Source organism: Aquarana catesbeiana, linkage group LG03 (genome assembly GCF_042186555.1).
Source record: "Aquarana catesbeiana isolate 2022-GZ linkage group LG03, ASM4218655v1, whole genome shotgun sequence".
In the NCBI taxonomy this organism is placed as follows: domain Eukaryota; kingdom Metazoa; phylum Chordata; class Amphibia; order Anura; family Ranidae; genus Aquarana; species Aquarana catesbeiana.
Window position 1 is genome coordinate 520012680 of NC_133326.1, and position 19383 is coordinate 520032062.

General features: G+C 45.9%; 1 long non-coding RNA gene and 1 pseudogene across 1 annotated transcript in view; both read left to right on the top strand.

Annotated features, from left to right (window-relative positions):
* LOC141134618 (uncharacterized) overlaps positions 1–19383 on the top strand; it is a 133706-nt gene that overhangs the window by 47583 nt on the left and 66740 nt on the right. The window lies entirely within an intron of this gene.
* LOC141135963 (U2 spliceosomal RNA) lies at positions 18285–18491 on the top strand (annotated as a pseudogene).

Below are 19383 nucleotides of genomic sequence, written 5' to 3' on the forward strand. Positions count from 1 at the left end.
GGCTGTGTCCAATCACAGCCATCGTAAAGTAAACATGGGGGAGGGGTGGCATTTGACAGGAGATCGTGCCGCCACGTGCCCGCACAGCGGCGCGATCCTGATCTGCCTGTGCCCCCCAGAGACAGTGGAGTGGTACAACACAGGAGGGCCCTGTGATTGGCCCTCCCAATCACATGACGACTGTGTCCAATCACAGTCGTCATGTAATGTAAATAGAGAGTGGTTGTAACTGCTCTCATCTCTTCCTCTCCTCACACAGAGTCTGTCAGTGAGGAGAGGAAGAGAGATCTGTGCTGCAGCCAGGAGAGCAGTGAATTTTATAGCTGTTTGTCTGCTGTTTACCCACTGATCACCCAGCTAGTTTCCCCAAAACACAGTGTCCCCACAACACAAAACAGTAAAAACACCTGTCATACAGTGAACATCTGCCCGTCAACAACTGGCACATCTGTCTGCCAACAGCGGGCACATCTGCCCGTCAACAACTGGCACATCAGCCCGTCAACAGCTGGCACATCAGCCGCCCACCATCATCAGGCACATCTGCCCGCCAATCATCAGGCACATCTGCCGCCCGCCATCAGGCACATCTGCCGCCCGCCATCAGGCACATCTGCCGCACGCCATCAGGCACATCTGCCGCCTGCCAACATCTGGCACATCTGCTGCCCGCCATCTGGCACATCTGCCGCCCGCCATCTGGCACATCTGCTGCCTGCCATCTGACACATCTGCCACCCGCCATCTGCCCACGATCAGGCACATCAGCCCGTCAACAGCTGGCACATCAGCCTGTCAACAGCTGACACATCAGCCCGTCAACAGCTGACACATCAGCTGCCCACCATCATCAGGCACATCTGCCCGCCATCATCAGGCACATCTGCCCACCAATCATCAGGCACATCTGCCCGCCAACATCAGGCATATCTGCCACCCAACATCAGGCACATCTGCCGCCCGCCATCAGGCACATATGCCGCCCGCCATCAGGCACATCTGCCGCCCGCCATCAGGCACATCTGCCACCCGCCATCTGACACATTTGCCGCCCGCCATCTGACACATCTGCCGCCCGCCAACATCTTGCACATCTGCCACCTGCCAACATCTGGCACATCTGCCGCCCGCCATCTGGCACATCTGCCACCCGCCATCTGCCCACGATCAGGCACATCTGCCCGCCATCAGGCACATCTGCCTGCCAACATCAGGCATATCTAGCCACCCACCATCTGGCAAAGCCGCCCGCCATCTGCCCACGATCAGGCACATCAGCCCGTCAACAGCTGGCACATCAGCCCGTCAACAGCTGACACATCAGCCCATCAACAGCTGACACATCAGCCACCCACCATCATCAGGCACATCTGCCCGCCAATCATCAGGCACATCTGCCCGCCAATCATCAGGCACATCTGCCCGCCAACATCAGGCATATCTGCCGCCCAACATCAGGCATATCTGCCGCCCGCCATCAGGCACATCTGCCGCCCGCCATCAGGCACATCTGCCACCCGCCATCAGGCACATCTGCCGCCCACCATCAGGCACATCTGCCGCCCGCCATCAGGCACATCTGCCACCCGCCATCAGGCACATCTGCCGCCCGCCATCAGGCACATCTGCCGCCCGCCATCAGGCACATCTGCCACCCTCCATCTGACACATTTGCTGCCCGCCATCTGACACATCTGCCGCCCGCCAACATCTGGCACATCTGCCACCTGCCAACATCTGGCACATCTGCCGCCCGCCATCTGGCACATCTTCCACCCGCCATCTGCCCACGATCAGGCACATCTGCCCACCAACATCAGGCATATCTAGCCACCCACCATCTGGCAAAGCCACCCACCATCTGGCACATCTGCCGCCCGCCATCTGACACATCTGCCCCCTGCCATCTGACACATCTGCCGCCTGCCATCTGGCACATCTGCCCGCCAACATGACGAAAAGATCTTACAGCGCAGAGGAGGCTCTCCAAATACTCCAGAGTATGTCAGACGAGAGTAGCGGGGAGTTCTCTCTGTCAGACTCGGATAGCGACTATGAGCCAGTGGAAAGCAGTGGCTCCGAGATGGAAACAGAGGAAGATAGAATCCTAACAAGGAGAATCAGGAGAAATGAACAGGAGGAGACATTCACCAGCAGCGCAGCACTCCAGGGCATCCACCAGCAGGCATCCACCAGCAGCGCAGCACTCCAGGATGATATGCAGGCATCCACCAGCAGCCCAGCACTCCAGGATGATATGCAGGCATCCACCAGTAGGGCAGCACTCCAGGGCATCCACCAGCAGGCATCCACCATCAGCGCAGCACTCCGGGATAGGCAGGCATCCACCAGCAGTTCTGCAACCTTCCTAGAAGATAGGCCAGATGCTAGCAACGGATCCCATCAACGAGACAGTGTCCATACTAGCCTCCCAGATGTTCTACTGTATCCAAAATGGCTGCCCGATACGTCAGTAGAACCTGTAATTCCCCTTTTTACAGCCCAGCCAGGCCCTCAGATGCAGACGGTTAATGTAACCCCACTTTATTATTTTCATTTATTTTTTACCAATGATCTCCTAACCTACATTGTGGAGCTATGTAATCTATACGCCAGCCAACATATAGCCAAAAATCCAAGTTCTTTATATGCCCGTCCTGTTGTTTGGAAACCCCTCACTGTGGAAGAATTTAAAATTTTCCTTGGCCTAACCCTCAACATGGGGCTGACAAAAAAAATTAACTCCATTCCTACTGGTCTACCCAACCTATCCACCACATGCCGGTCTATTCGTCATTGATGCCCAGAACCCGTTATGAGATGATTATGAGATTTTTACACTTCAATAACAATGCCCAATGCCTCCCTTGAAATCATCCCAGTTACAATAAATTGTTCAAAATTCGGTCCGTAATCAATTTTTTTTTGCACCAGCTTCAAAGAGATGTTTACCTCTGATATAAATATTTGTGTAGATGAGTCCCTAGTACACTTCACCGGAAGACTCAGAATAAAACAATACCTCCCCAGTAAAAGAGCCAGACGTGGGGTAAAATTTTATAAGGCGTGTGACAGGGCCACGGGTTACACATATGACATTATAATTTATGAGGGAAAAGACAGACAGGTAACCCCCCCTGGATGCCCTACCTACATGGGAACAAGTAGCAAAATTGTCTGGCAGCTGATCCAACCATTGCTTGGAAAAGGTTACCACCTATATGTAGACAATTTCTACACTAGTCTCCCACTTTTCTGCCATTTGTACTTAAAGAACACTGTGGCCTGTGGGACAGCACAGACCAACCGCAAAGGCTTCCCACAGAGACTGGTCGCCGCGGCGAAGTGGAGAGATAAAAAAAAGAGATGTCTACATCCTTTCCACAATACATAATGACACCTTGGTGGAACTTCAGAGAAGAAGAGGCCCCATACAGAAGCCAAATTGTGTGCATGAGTACAACCTATACATGGGAGGGGTGGATATGAACGACCAGATGATGCAGCCCTACTTGGCCATCAGGAGATCACTATTTTGGTACAAGAAAGTCGCCATTTATTTGATGCAACTTGCCCTATTCAATTCATATATAATTTTTTCTAAGTGCACCCAAAGTTCCCTAACCTATCTAAAATTCCAAGAAGACGTTGTCACAGCCCTTCTCTATCCCCAAGGCCAAGCCCCTCAACTAATTTGCTCCGATTCATTAGCCAGACTCCATGAAAGGCACTTTCCCGAAATCCTACCTCTTACCCAAACAGGCCGCAAACCCCCCAAAAAATGTTGTGTGTGTTCATGTAGAGGAATTCGCCGTGACACCCGATACTACTGTCCCAATGTTCCTCCCAGCCAAGCCTCTGTATTGGAATGTGCTATCGGAGCTATCATACTTCACTACACTATTAGTAAAGTGAAGATGATTTTTTTCCAGTTTCCACTATCTGCCATTTCTGTGAATGACCCAGGCTGTTAACGACTATGCCTCTGCCAAGCATGTTTCTGCCTTCAACGTGAATTGACCCGGACTGTTAAATGACCATGCTTTTTGCCTGCATCCTGAACTGATCATTTGCCCTGCCACTGTACAGCACAGGGGTCTCACATATGTGAGGGGCTCCAGAAAAGGTTTTCCGAGTGGAGAAAACATTTTTCTCTGGGTTTTTAGTTTTCTCAGATTAGGGTCTGGAGACTCGGAGGCTTCGTAGAGATTTGGTTGGGAAGAAGCCTCTACCCCTGTCCTCAGGTCTTACCTGAGCAAGGCCCAATGTACGAAGTGCTGCCTGCTGCCACCTGAACTGGTCATGCCTCTGCCTGCCACCTGAGCTGGCCATGCCTTTGCCTGCCACATGACCTTGCCATGCCTTTGCCTGCCACATGAACAGGCCATGCCTTTGCCTGCCACCTGGACTGGCCATGTCTATGCCTGTTACCTGAACTGCCTGCTAAACCTTGGACTATACTGAACCATGTTCATACTTTTCCATATCTGTCTGCTGCCTGGACAATTCCTGGACATTTCCTTTGGCTGTCTGGACAAATGCTTTGACTGCTCTGGAACGGTATTCCTGCCTGCTAAACCCACAGGTGAGCTTTTTTTTTTACCTTTTGCTCAGCAGAATGTATTTTGGGGTGTAATTCTTGTTGTGTACATGCTATGTGTTAGAAGCCTGGAGGTGCTACTTGCATGTTGGGCCTCTGTATGTGGCAGGGTAGTGGAAAAGTCTCACACATGGGGTATCGCCATACTCAGAATGAGTAGAAGAATGTATTTTGGGGTGTAATTTTGGCTATGTACATGCTATGTGTAAGAAAGATCTTCTAGATTGACAACTTTGTGAGAAAAAAATATGTTTTCATTTTCTTTCCACATTTTCCAAAAACTTGTGGAAAGAAATGACATGTTCAAAAGACTCATTTTGCCTCATAGAATATACATTGGGTTGTTTTCTTTCCAAAATGGGGTCATTTTGTGGGTAATTCCATTGTCCTGGTGCTCCAGGGCCTTCAAAAATGTGATAGGTACTCAGGAAATGAAATGTATAATTTATGCCTTTAGAACGCCTGATGGTGCTATATGGATGTTGGGCCTCTGTATGTGGCCAGGCTGTGGAAAAGTCTCACACATGGGGTATTGCCATACTCAGGACGAATAGCAGAATGTATTTTGGGGTGTCATTTTGGCTATGTACATGCTATGTGTTAGAAAGATCTTCTAAATAGACAACTTTAGGAGAAAAAAATAGGTTTTCATTTTCTTTCCACATTTTCCAAAAACTTGTGGAAAGAAATGACATGTTCAAAAGACTCATTATGCCTCATAGAATATACACTGGGTTGTTTTCTTTCCAAAATGGGGTCATTTTGTGGGTAATTCCATTGTCCTGGTGCTCCAGGGCCTTCAAAAATGTGATAGGTACTCAGGAAATGAAATGTGTAATTTATGCCTTTAGAACGCCTGATGGTGCTATATGGATGTTGGGGTCATTTGGGGGGTTATTGTACTGTCCTGACATTTTAGGGCCTCAAGAAATGAGATCAGTGCATTAGGCCATCAGTGCATTAGGATTGATACATTTTCAATAATGCGTAGCATGGCTTGTAGACTCTATAACTTTCACGCAAACCAATGATCATACACTTATCAGGATTTTTTTTTTTTTTTACCAAAGACGTGGTAGAATACATTTTTGCCTAAATTTTTGACAAAATTTAATTTTTTTGGTTTCTTTTAAAAGAGAAAGTAGAAAATTTTGTTTGTTTTTTCAAAACATTCCCACTTTTTTCACTTATATCACAAAAAATAAAAAATGAAGCGGTGAATACCGTATTTATCAGCGTATAACATGTGCCGGCGTATAACACGCAACCCAAAAAAAACTTTTAGGAGGGAAGTTTAAGGAAAAAAAACTTACATTAAAATGCCCATCAATGCAGCCTTATCGTGTCCATCTGCAGCCTTTTCAGTGTCCATTGCAGCCTTGTCAGTGCAGCTTTGCCCCAGTGCAGCCTTGTCAGTGCAGCTTTGCCCCAGTGCAGTCTTGTCAGTGCAGCTTTGCCCCAGTGCAGCCTTGCCCCAGTGCAGCTTTGTCAGTGCAGCTTTGTCAGTGCAGCTTTGTCAGTGCAGCTTTGTCAGTGCAGCCTTGCCCCAGTGCAGCTTTGTCAGTGCAGCCTTGTCAGTGCAGCTTTGTCAGTGCAGCTTTGCCCCCAGTGCAGGTTTGCCCCAGTGCAGCTTTGTCAGTGCAGGTTTGCCCCAGTGCAGCCTTGTCAGTACAGCTTTGTGCACTCGCCGCCGACATACACAGCCGTGTGTAGATTCAAATATGGCGCCGAGACTGTAGGGATTAGTCGGAGCCGAGATACACATACCCGAGTGTTCTCGGCTTTTTTCGGCGCCGCTCACAGTCATGCCCAGACCTATGATGGACATAACACAGGTCCAATGGCGGGACTGGGCGTGACTGTGAGCGGCGCCGAAAAAAGCCGAGAACACTCGGGTATGTGTATCTCGGCTCCGTCGAATCCCTGCAGTCTCTGTGCCATATTTGAATCTACACGCGGCTGTGTATGTCGGCGGCAATTGCCGCGATCGCTCCGATCACACAAAATCGGCGGGGATCGGCCTATAACACACACCCACGATTTTCCCCTGATTTTAAGGGGAAAAAAGTGTGTGTTATATGCCGATAAATACGGTAAATACCACCAAAAGAAAGCTCTATTTGTGTGAACAAAATGATAAAAATTTCATTTGGGTACAGTGTAGCATGACTGAGTAATTGTCCTTCAAAGTGAGAGAGCACTGAAAGCTGAAAATTGGTCTGGGAAGGAAGGGGGTGAAAGTGCCCAGTATTGAGGTGGTTAAGCAACAAATGACACAATGTTTTTGAAAGCCATTCTTCAGTGCCAGTTCACACAGGGGTGGCTTCAAAGTCGCCCGACTCTTGTCCGACTCTGAAGCTGCCTCGTACAGCGCAGCTTGCAAAATGACTTCTGTATAGAAGTTAATGCAAGCTTCTCTGAAGTCACCCCAAAGTACTGCAGGAACCTTTTTTTTAATGTCAGAGCGACTTGAGTCACTCCTATTAGAATGGTTCCATGGCAATGCCTGGATCGCGACTTGTAAGGCAGCTAAGTCACCTGACAGGTCGCCCCTATTAGACTGGCATTAATTTTCTTTCAAAAAAATTGTAGCAAAAACAAACAAAAAAATGTGTAAGAAAAAAAATCTGACAGCATATAGCCAGTTTGAATTATAACTGGATCCTAACAATAAATTCATACTTGTGAATTACGAATCTGGTACATGTTAATTAAACATTTGCTGCCACCTGCTGGCTTTGAAGAACCTCTGACACTTTGTGAATGTAAACAGACGTGTCTGGTGTTATAGTTCTACTTACAGAATACCAACACTCCAGTTTGAGTTTATAATACATAAACCACAAAATGTTTCCATTATATGCTCTGTCATAACTCAGTGGGTGTCTTCATGTAAGGAAGCAAACCGATGTAACTGCAAGTGTGGTGTGTATACTCCCTTTAAATCTCAAGATTCTAATTTTGAAACTCTAAATCCTCGTACACACGGTTCGATTGTTGTATGACCGAGCGTCTGATTTTTGTCAAAAGCGCATGTGCAGGATTTTGTCCAGCATACTAACTATCCGAAAATTGTTATTCGACAAACACGAACGTAGTGACGTACTATGAAAGTATAAAGAGCAAGTTAATTTCTCAAGCGCCACCCTTTGGGCCCCTTCTGCTAATTTCATGTTAGTAGAATTTTGTTGAGTGTTGATTCGCATTTTTTTGTTAAGTTATTTTTCCAGGCATAGCCCACTTTTAAGTACACAATGCGGTTTATTTACTAAAGCTAGAAAGTGCAAAATCAGGCTGACTTCTGCATAGAAACCAATGAGCTTCTAACCTCAGCTTGTTCAATTAAGCTTTGGTAATAAAATCTGGAAGCTCATTGGTTTCTATGCAGAAGTGAGCCTGATTTTGCACTTTCCAGCTTTAGTAAATAAACCGCATTGTGTACTTAAAAGTGGGGCATGCCTGGAAAAATAACTAAACACCATTATGTGGTATCTTTGAACTTAAAAGCTTGGGGATAATGGTTTTGTGGTAACCCCAAAAAATCAAACAACAACCATAATATTAATATTATTTATATCACTACAAAACAAATGCCTTTTAAAATACGTTTGGCATAACCAGGGCCGTAGATATATATATTTTTTTTCTGGGGGAGTTCAGGTTTTTCAAACTTAAAGGCATCATTTACACTTTTATGTTGGGGGGTACGGTAAAAACATGTGACAGCGGAGTGGGGCCATGAGGCTTTGTAATGCAGTGCAGCAAAAATGATGCCCATTCAACTGAATAGAACACAATGCTCGCAGTTGTGGTAAGGTAGTGTACTCATTAGTACAGCGAGTGCCTCCGAAGCTCCCTAGTTTTCATTCAGCCCGCTGGGTTGAACTAAAAAAAACTCACCGTGTGAACCAGGCTTTAGATCTCTTTCATATGTTCTAAATGGCCATGGAATGGCAAATATACCATCAATACCTACAGCCAGGATCCAAGATGTTTACATTTTTGGCAGCTGCTCAGCCTGTTCACCTGAGTGACGGGCTGAAAAGAGCCACTGCTGTTAACATGTATCTGCACATCCAGTGGTCCCCATGTTTAAGCTCCGGGGGACAAAGCAAAACACATTGGGGTGTGGCCTGGCAGGAAACCGGGCTGTGGTCTCTCCCATCACTAGTACATTACCATAGGAATCTGTGGATGTGCGGCACCGGGGATGTTTTTTTCTCTCTTCCCTTCAGTGACTATAAAAGCTGGGATGAGCTCCATCCCTTGCCGGTGTCTTGCCGAGAAAGTTCCCCCGGCGGATAAGAACTCCCCTGTACTGCGCATGTGCTGCGCTTGCGCAGTACAAACTACTACGGTGATGCCGAAAATTGGCGAACATAAACAGCTGTGAGTGAACTCTACACCGCGCATGCGCAATTAACATGACATTCTACCAAACTACTCTCCCTATGCTCGTGCTACTCTGCAAGGGGCGGGTCTATTATTACTGTTATATCGTCTAAGCAAGGGGGGGTCTATTATTACTGTTAGGCCGTCTAAGCAAGGGGCGGGTCTATTATTACAGTGTATTATTACTGTTATATCTGTAGGCATCCGCCCCTTACACGACATAACAGTAATAATAGACCCGCCCCTTGCAGAGAAGCAGGAGCATCGGGAGCGTGCAGCATCGTCTGCTACAATGTCATGTTAATTCCACATGCGCGGTGTACAGCTCACTCACAGCTCTTTATGTTCGCAAATTTTCGCCAGCTCCGTAATCCTTCGTACTGCGCAAGCGCTGCGCCTGCGCAGTACAGGGGGGTCCTTATCCGCCGGGCAGACCTTTCTCTGCAGAACACCGGCACTCCTGCAGCACATTCGGTATCATCTACATTACTCCCCACAGATTGAGCCTGAGCGACACACTAACAAACCGTGGGTCACAGTGGTCACCTGCAATTAGGGACAAATTTCTGACCCTGGATGCAGAGAGATTTTATCCAAGGGCAAAAATGTATCCCTAGCTGCAGGTAACTACTGGGTGTGCAGATACAGGTGGATACATGTTTACAGCAGCAGACAGCCTTGGCTCATTTCAGCCCATCACTCAGGTGTACAGGCTGAGCAGATATTGGAACATCTGAGATCCCGGGAGCAGGTATTTGCAGTATACTTGCTGCACCCTGATCATGTAGGATGTATGAATGAGACCCAATACTGGATTTTAGCTAACTTTACTGTGCAAGTTGAGCAGGTGCATGGGGCAACATATTGTGATAGGCAGTAAATTCAGTGATTTATTTAACCACTTAAGGGCCAAGGCTCTTTTTGAGATTTGTTGTTAACAAGTTAAAAACCTTTTTTTTTGCTAGAAAATTAATTAGAACCCCCCAAACATTATACTTTTTTTTTCTATCACCCTAGAGAATAAAATGGAGGTTCGTTGCAATAGTTTCTGCCACACCGTATTTGCGCAGCGGTCTTACAAGCCCACTTTTTTTGGAAATAATACACTTTTTTGAATGAAAAAATAAGACAACAGTAAAGTTAGCCCAATTTTTGTTTATATTGTGAAAGATATTGTTACGCCGAGTAAATTGATACCCAACATGTCATGCTTCAAAATTGCGCCCGCTCGTGGAATGGCAACAAACTTTTACCTTTAAAAATCTCCATAGGCGACGTTTAAAAAATTCTACAGGTTGCAAGTTTTGAGTTACAGAGGAGGTCTAGGGCTAGAATTATTGCTCACGCTCTACCAATCGCGGCAATACCTCGCGGTGTGGCTTTAACACTGTTCTCATATGCGGGAGCTACTCACATATGCGTTAGCTTCTGCATGCGAGCTCGGCGGGACGGGGCGCGTTTAAAAATTTTTACTTTTTTTTTCTTATTTATTTTACCTGTTATTTTTTATTTTTACACTGTTCTTTAAAAAAAAAAAAATTGTGTCACTTTTATTCCTATTACAAGGAATGTAACCAACCCTTGTAATAGAAAAAAAGCATGACAGGACCTCTTAAATATGAGATCTGGGGTCAAAAAGACCTCAGATCTCATATTTACACTAAAATGCAATAAAAAAAAAAAAACGTTTTGACGTCGCTTCTGCCCTGCAATGTTATGGAGACGGGTGGGGGCCATCTTCCCCTAACTCTTCTCTGTGCCAAGCAATGGGAAACATACGATCGCCTCTGCCGCTGCCGACAGCTCCAGTAAGCGGCGAAGGGCACCAGAGTGCGGCGCAGGGGGGGGGCCTCTACCGCCGCTGATAAAAGTGATCTCGCAGCGAATCTGCCACAGAGACAATGCTTATCGGAAAGCGGACCGCCAGCCGAAGAAGAGGATACTGGGGTTATGGCAGCTAGATGCTGCCATAACAACCATATTCCTCTTCAAACTTAGGACGTATATCGGCGTGCGGCGATCCGTAAGTGGTTAAACCTTAAAAAACAGTGTTCTAAGAAATTTTATGAAATATTTTAAAAGATTAAAAAAATATATATATTGTGCGGTGCCTACCACAGGATGGTTGCACCTGGTCAATATGGTTGGCTTTTATTCAGTCTTAAACTGTAGTATAAATCCAGCTTTTGTACCTAAAAGTAAGCCTATAATAACGCTTACCTGTAAGTATAGTGAATATCTCCTACACTTGTGGTGTTTAGGAGATAATCACATGGAAAGCAGCCGGTGATGTCACCGATGCATGCGCTCTGAAGAGACAGCATACCGCTTGGTTGTACTTCTCCTGGGGAGGAGCACAGTTCGTTCTGCACTTTTGTGACCCATTTTTAGCCGACAGCCAGCTATAGCGCTCTGTCAGCTGACATCGCTCAGCAGGTCCAGGCTATGGAAAGATCCTAACTTTAAAGTCAGGATTCACTCAGATGCCTGGAACAGCAGCTAGGCAGCCGCTCCTGCCCCCTCCACAGCCTGACATTCCAGTGAGCGTGGGGGTGGGGTGGCAGAGCCAGGGACTGACAGTCACCACTCTTTGCTCACTAAAGGCTGAGAACTGAGTGATCAGCGGTCTTACATCGCTCTGTCTTTGGTCTTAGAAGCAGCTGGGGACAGATGCAACATTGGATAAGGTAAATATTATTTAAAAAAAAAACATCTCTTTTAAAGGGAAAAAAATTCCCCTGTCCCAGCTAAGAACACACCCTCCCCAAGCAAAGATTCCCACTGTAAAATATCTCCCTCCCTCAAATATCCCCCCCGAAAAATTAAACCCCCCTGTCTCTAAACCGACTCCCCAAAGCAAAAATATCTCCCTCAGTCAACACCCTCTCCCCATTGGCGTCACCAGCCTGAGGCCACAGGGGGCACTGACCCCCCAACATCATACTGGGCCCCCCATGTGCCCCCCCAAAAGGGCCGGACTGGCCTACCGGGGCTGCCTGCCCTGGGGCTCTGCCGTGCGTGGCTGCAGCGCAGCAATCCCCTCCCTCCTTCTCACACAGGCAGCGGGAGACCCGAGACCTCTATGTCACGGAGCTTTGAAATGTTCTACCGCGCTATGACAAAAGACCCGCCCTCCTCCTAGACCAGCTCATGTGATAGATGCAGTGTTCTGTCTATCACACAAGCTGGTCTAGGAGGAGGGCGAGACTTTTGTTATAGCGCGGCAGAACATGATTTCACACTCAGCTCGGTGACACAGCGCTAAGGCTGCAAGATGGTGAGGTTGTCATGAGGGCACAGAGGCTACAATGAGGTCACAGTAAGTAAGGCTGCAATGAGGGCACGGTGAGGCTGCAATGAGATGGGCATGGTGAGACTGCAATGACGGCATGCATGGTGAGACTGCAATGAGGGCATGCATGGTGAGACTTCAGTGAGGGCACAGTAAGGCTGCAATGATTGGGCATGGTGAGACTGCAATGAGGACACAGTAAGGCGGGAATGATGGGCAAAGTAAGGCGGCAATGATGGGCACAGTAAGGCTGCAATGAGGGCACGGTGAGGCTGCAATGAGGGCACAGTAAGGCGGAAATGATGGGCGCAGTAAGGCTGCAATGAGGGCACAGTGAGACTATTACCTAACCTGGCGCTACCACCCTACCTGGCACTATCACTTAACCTGGCACTACAACCTAACCTGGCACTGCAACCTAGCCTGCCACTACCACCTAACCTGGCACTATTGTATATCACCTAACCTGGCACTACCACCTAACCTGGCACTATTGTATATCACCCTAACCTGGCACTATATCACCCCAATCTGCCAGTATACTACCTTAACTACCCTAACTGCACTGCCTGTCCACCTGGGGGGAGGGATGCCAGATAGAGGATCCACCCCAGGTGCCAATTTTGAAAACCATTTATCATTTTTCTTCCACTTCACAATTCTGTGCCACTTTGTGTTGGTCTATCACATAAAATCCCAATAAAAAACATTTACGTTTTTGGTTGTAACATGACAAAATGTGGTAAATTTTAAGGGGTTTGAATACTTTTTCAAGGCACTGTATGTGTGTGTGTGTGTGTGTATATATATATATATATATATATATATATATATATATATATATATATATATATATATATATATATATATATATACACATTTTTATAGTTGGCCCCCCTACTTTTGTCGCTGTCCCCCCATGTGCCCCCCTAAATATAAAAGTTGGAGACACCACTGCTTCTCCCCCAGCAAAGATTCCTAATTATGAAGAAAATCGAAAATCTCCCCCCTTTATCTACGCCCCTGGGCATAACTCCATCAGTATCACCAGCAAAGCAGCTTCATTATTATCCCATTAAAGAAGAAGAGAATGTGCGCTGCATTTCGGGATTTGATAATTTCCCACGTTACAAATGTTAATTCTAGATTACAAACGCTAGTTTACAAGACCGAACTCTTCCCAGTTGTTGCTTGGTTCCGATCATGCGGGTTTGTACTTTCGACTGTTGTGTGACGATTTCTGTACTGACCACCTGAAAATCAGACGTTGAGTTCACATCCGAGAAAAATTTTATAGCCTACACATACAGCTTTTCTCTGACGAAAAAGTGAAATCGGCTGTCGAAAGCACCGTCCACAATCCACAGACAGCTCATCTTACAAATTTTCCCTTCTGATTTTTGTATCGTGTGTACAGGCCTTAAAGTGGAGTTCCACCCACTTTTACAACTCTTCAGCATCCCTCACTAAACTGTACACTGTAAACAAATTGGATATTTTTACATTTTTTTTCTCAGCACTTACTGTACATCTGCTGTATTCATTTTTCACTTCCTCCTCCCTGGCCGCGGCCCATCGCATCATTTCCTGTTTGCAATGCCTTCTGGGAAGGGGCGGCAACTTCCTCTGACGCTGCCGTTGCTATGGAAACCTGACCTAAAAACCTATTACAATGGATGCGATCCAGGAAGAAATACAGTCTGGCTTCAGATGCCCAGACTTAAGATGGCCACGGCCTGCTGTAAGTTTATAAAATAACAAACTACTGCTATAAACTACCAAAACAGACCTTAGTTTACAGACTAACTTTACTAGAATACATTAAGCTTGGGTATTATAGGGGTATTTTTATTTAAAAAGTATAATTTCGGCCGGAACACCACTTTAAGGCTACTTTCACACTGGAGCGGCAGGTCCCTGGTCAGTAAAGCACTGCTAGATTTAGCAGTGCTTTACTGCTGTTTAAGTGGCGCTTTTTGGTCGCTTAAACAGCAGTTTAACAGCAGGGGTTAACCAGTTCCCGACCAGCTCCTGTAGATATACGTTGGCAGAATGGCACGGCTGCGCACAGTAACGTACCCATGCGTTACTTTGAATTTGCCGCCGTGTGCGCGCGCGCCTGCCACAATCTCCGTGAGTCTGGTCGCGGGTCCCGCGGTTGTAAACAGCATCTCCCCGTTCTGCCTAGTGACAGTGACACACACAGCCCATCCCCCCTACAGTTAGAATCACTCCCCTAGGACATACTTAACCCCTCCCCGCCCCCTAGTGGTTAACCCCTTCACTGCCAGTGTCATTTACACAGGAATCAGTGCATTTTTATAGCACTGATTGCTGTATAAATGACAATGGTCCCAAAAATGTGTCAAAAATGTCCAATGTGTCCGCCATAATGTCGCAATCCAGATAAAAATCGCTGATCGCCGCCATTACTAGTAAAAAAAAAAATTATTAATAAAAATACCATAAAACTATCCCCTATTTTGTAAACGCTATAACTTTCGCGCAAACCAATCAATAAACGCTTATTGCGATTTTTTTACCAAAAATATGTAGAAAAATAGGTATCGGCCTAAACTGAGGAAAAATTTTTTTTTTATATATATTTTTTGGGGATATTTATTATAGCAAGTAAAAAATAATGCAATTTTTTCAAAATTGCCGCTCTTATTTTGTTTATAGCGCAAAAAATAAAAATCGCAGAGGTGATCAAATACCACCAAAAGAAAACTCTATTTGTGGGAAAAAAAGGACGTCAATTTTGTTTCAGAGCCACGTCGCATGGTCATGCAATTGTCAGTTAAAGCGACGCAGTGCCGAATCGCAAAAAGTGCTCTGGTCAGGAAGGGGCTGAAGTGGTTAAAAGCGCCCGTGTTGCGGCGCTTCCGAAACAATTGTTAGGCGGTTCAGAAGCACTGCCCATTCATTCCAATGGGCAGGGCAGGTGGAGGAGCAGTGTATACAGCGCCTGAAAACTGCCTCAGTGTAAAAGGGGTTTTAATGCTGACTCAGGAATGTCAAAGTCGGACTTTTAAACTTAGATTTAATATTGAATCACAGAATTCTGACCTTTATTCTCAGAATTCTAAATTTAAATCCAAGAATTATGACCTAATCACATAGTTCTGACTTTTCATTAAATCAGAACTCTGAGATAATAAAGCTAAGATTCTGACATTGAGCCTGGGTTCACACTACCAGCGCCATTCCAGTGTGGGTTGCCGCATCGCATCTTTCCCGCAGGCAGTTCACACTGCCCTCTGCGAACAACTGCGGGTGTCAATACAATGTTAATGACACACCCAGGTCGGTTCACAGATCGCAGTGCAGACTGTGGATTTGGACAGGAATCAGATCCCATGGGTGTGAACAACCATGCGATCCGATTCAAGTGCGGAAAAAAAAGTCCCTGCATCTTTTCTATGCGAATCCAATGCGAGTTCAGCCATACAACAGACATTGCATGTGATCGGCACAGCAATGCGGGTGCGAGTCACATGCAATGTTTGTGTTTGCATATGTGTGAAACCAGGCTTAACGTAGTTCTAAAGGCTGAAGTTTTTTTTTTAATCTTAATGCATTCTAACCCCCAGCCCCCCACCCCTTACACTTACCTGAGCCCAATCTCCATCCAGCAATGTGCACAACAGAGGCTTTCTTCGCTCTCTCCCTCCTCATTGGCTCAGAATCATAGCCAGTGAGGAGGGAGTGCAGGTTGGGAGCGAGTCTGCATGCATGCCCCTATAGCCACTGGCTTACTATGGGGGTATTCGGCAGGGAGAGGAGACAGGAGCGCAAGCAGGGGACCTGAGAGGAGGAGGATCGAGCCTGCTCTGTGCAAAACCATTGCAAAGAGCAGGTAAGTATAACATGTTTGTTATTTTTAAAAAGTGAAAATTATGGGTTTACAATGGCGTTATTGTTAGAATTCAAGCGCTCACACTCAGAATTCTGACATTTAGCCTAGGTTCACATTGAAGTGATTTGGCATGCGATTTGACATGTCAAATCGCATGCCAAATCGGTGGCTATTGCCAGCAATGGCACCGTCCGAATTGGCCATTTTTGTACTACTTTTGGCGACTTCGGGGTGCTATTTGTATAGACATCTGTGCAGGAACCCACACAGATGTCTCTGAAATCGCCCCCGAAGTCGGACTGACATGCGAGAATGAAATTGTGCGAGTTCAGCTGAACTCACACAATTTCAATTTTTCTGTCAGTGTGAACCTAGTCTTAAAGGGGTTGTAAACCCTTGTGTTTTTTCACCTTAATGCATCGTATGCATTAAGGTAAAAAAACTTCTGTCACTGACCAGCCCCCCTCCCCCCCTCCCGTTTTACTCACCTGAGCCCATTCGTTCCCACGCTGGAGACACGCTCTACCTCTCTGGCTGGGGTTCTCAGCTCTTGATTGGAAAGATTGATAGCAGCGCAGCCATTGGATCCCGCTGCTGTCAAGCAAATCCAATGACGCGAGCGTCTTGACGTCCTTTTTTTCCCACATATAGAGCTTTCTTTTAGTGGTATTTGATCATCTCTGCGGTTTTTATTTTTTGTGCTATAAACAAAAAAAAGAGCAACAATTTTGAAAAAAAAAAAACACAATATTTTGTACTTTTTGCTATAATAAATACCCCCAATTTTTTTTTTTAAAAAAAGCTATTTTTTTCCTCAGTTTAGGCCGATATGTATTCTTCTACATATTTTTGGTAATAAAAAAAGCAATAAGCGTATATTGATTGGTTTGCGCAAAATTTATAGCGTCTACAAAATAGGGATAGATTTATGGCATTTGTATTATTATTATTTCCTTTTCTAGTATTGGTGGTGATCTGCGATTTTTATCGGACTGTGACATTATGGCGGACACATGGGACACATTTTTTAAACCATTGACAATTATACAGCGATCAGTGCTATAAAATGCACTGATTACTGTGTAAATGTCACTGGCAGGGAAGGGGTTAACACTAGAGGGTGATAAAGGGGTTAACTGTGTTCCCTGATTGTGTGTTCTAACTGTGGGGGAGGGGACTGACTATAGGAGATGACAGATTGTGGTTCCTAGCTATTAGGAACTCATAATCTGCCTCCCCTCTCCTCACAGAACAGGGATTTGTGTGTTTACACACACACGTGCCTGTTTTGCCTTTCGTGCCTGCAATTGCGACCTATTACACATTTGAAGGCCCTGAGGCACCAGGACAATGGAATTACCCACAAAATGACCCCATTTAACAACCAGCTATTGGGGAGGGGGTGATAAATATTGCATCTTTTTTTACTTTCTGTTCTGTTTGTGAATTGGACCTAAAGTGATTGTAAAGTCTCATTTTTTCTATTAAAATAACAAACACGTCATACTTACCTGCTCTGTGTAGAGATTTTGCACAGGGCAGCCCAGATCCTCCTCTTCTCGGGTCCCTGGCTGGAGCTCCTGGCCACTCCCTCCTGTCAAGTGCTCCCACAGCAAGCAGCTTGCTATGGGGGCACCCAAGCCGAGCCCTAGCTCCGTCTATCGTTTCAGAAACAGAGCTGCAGTCCGGCCCCCTCTCTCTCCTGATTGGCTGAGTTTGAATGACAGCAGTGGGAGCCAATGGCGTGGCTGTTATGTCTCAGTAAATCAGGAGGGAAAGTCCTGGAGGGCAGATTCACTCGTGGATAGAGATGGGCTCAGGTAAGTATTAGGAGGCTGGGGGCTGCTGCACACAGAAGGCTTTTATCTTAATGCATAAAATGTATTAAGATAAAAAACCTTCTGCTTTTGCAATCACTATAACAGCTTACTGTATGTTTTTTTAGGATATTTACCTGCACATTTTAAATACCGCACAATCAGTATTTTGTTTGTGAATTGAACTTTTTTATCACATGCAATAATATACTGAGCATGTTATCGCATGAAGTAATCTTTAGTGAATTGACCCCATAGTATCAATTCATTGTCACTGCAAATAATCTTATATAATTGCAGCCTTGTACAAAGTTATAGACTGATACAGCTTCCCGGCCTTTTGGCTAAGATCAAGAGTAGTATCTATTTTTATCAGTTTTTAGGAACAGGCTGCTGATCCCCTTTCCCAGTTAGGGGGCTGGTTAGTAATTCCCAATGTAATAACGTGGGTATAGTAGGAGAAATATTTTCCCTCAAGGCTGAATCTGGCCTGGTTTACCAGGCTTGCTGCCGATTGAAGGCAGAGCTCTCCCTAAGTACTAATGTTTTTCCGGTATGGAACTGCATTTTGTTTCTGGACAGGGGCCGATGTGCCCCCTGGGATTGGTGTCCCAGAAAAACACTTTGGGCAGTGGTACCCCAAGAACCCGGCATGTCCCACTAAAGGAAGAAAACTACAGAAGGAGGCGGATATAAGACTAGTCAGCTTGCACAAGGAGAGAGAGCAGCAGTGACCAGTCTCAGGGCCATCTTTAATATTGATTGGACCCAGGGCAAAAATTTTCTTGCCCCCCCCCCCCCATGCAATTTTACTCTCAGACATACAATAAATAGCAGTTAGACTCAAAATCAGTTTACTGAATCAGATCAGGCAGTGATTGCGATTGGTTGCCAGAGGTTACATTGTATCATTACTGCTTACTGACTGGTTGCTAGAGGTTACCCCCCCACCACCAATTTGCTTACCTTTGCAGAACAGTCTGATGTTAGGCTTAATGACCACAGTTGCAGGCCGGACTTTTACATATGCCCCTTTTCCTCCTCAGTGGGCAGCATTCAGTATAGGTGATGGTGGATATGACCTCAGGGAGGAATGATATACATATGAATGTCGCCCTTATTTACATATCAATGCTGCCGGTCTGCGACTATTTACATATGAATACAGGTTATTTACATGTAAACACAGGGACTGCAGGTGAGTCATCTGTACACAACAATAGGGTGGAGCTGGGAAGCATTAGTAGCAGCACTTCACACTGAGATATCAGGACACAGGAAGGGACTAAAACTTCAAGGGACACGGGAATTTAAACTGGGATAGTTTGCAAGTATGAGGCAGGCTCTTTGGGACCCACAACAATGATGGGGCCCAGGGCAGCTGCCCCTTTTGCCCTGCCTTAAAGACGGCCCTGACCGGTCT